Source organism: Bison bison, unplaced genomic scaffold (assembly GCF_000754665.1).
Source record: "Bison bison bison isolate TAMUID 2011002044 unplaced genomic scaffold, Bison_UMD1.0 scf7180017864334, whole genome shotgun sequence".
Classification (NCBI taxonomy): domain Eukaryota; kingdom Metazoa; phylum Chordata; class Mammalia; order Artiodactyla; family Bovidae; genus Bison; species Bison bison.
Genome location: NW_011494906.1, coordinates 1,595,450 through 1,595,740, shown reverse-complemented (window position 1 = coordinate 1,595,740; position 291 = coordinate 1,595,450).

Below are 291 nucleotides of genomic sequence, written 5' to 3'. Positions count from 1 at the left end.
CATGAGGTGGCCAAAGTACTGGAGTTTCAGCTTTAGCATCATTCCTTCCAAAGAAATCCCAGGGCTGATCTCCTTCAGAATGGACTGGTTGGATCTCCTTGCAGTCCAAGGGACTCTCAAGAGTCTTCTCCAACACCACAGTTCAAAAGCATCAATTCTTTGGTGCTCGGTCTTCTTCACAGTCCAACTCTCACATCCATACATGACCACTGGAAAAACCATAGCCTTGACTAGACGGACCTTTGTTGGCAAAGTAATGTCTCTGCTTTTCAATATGCTGTCTAGGTTGGT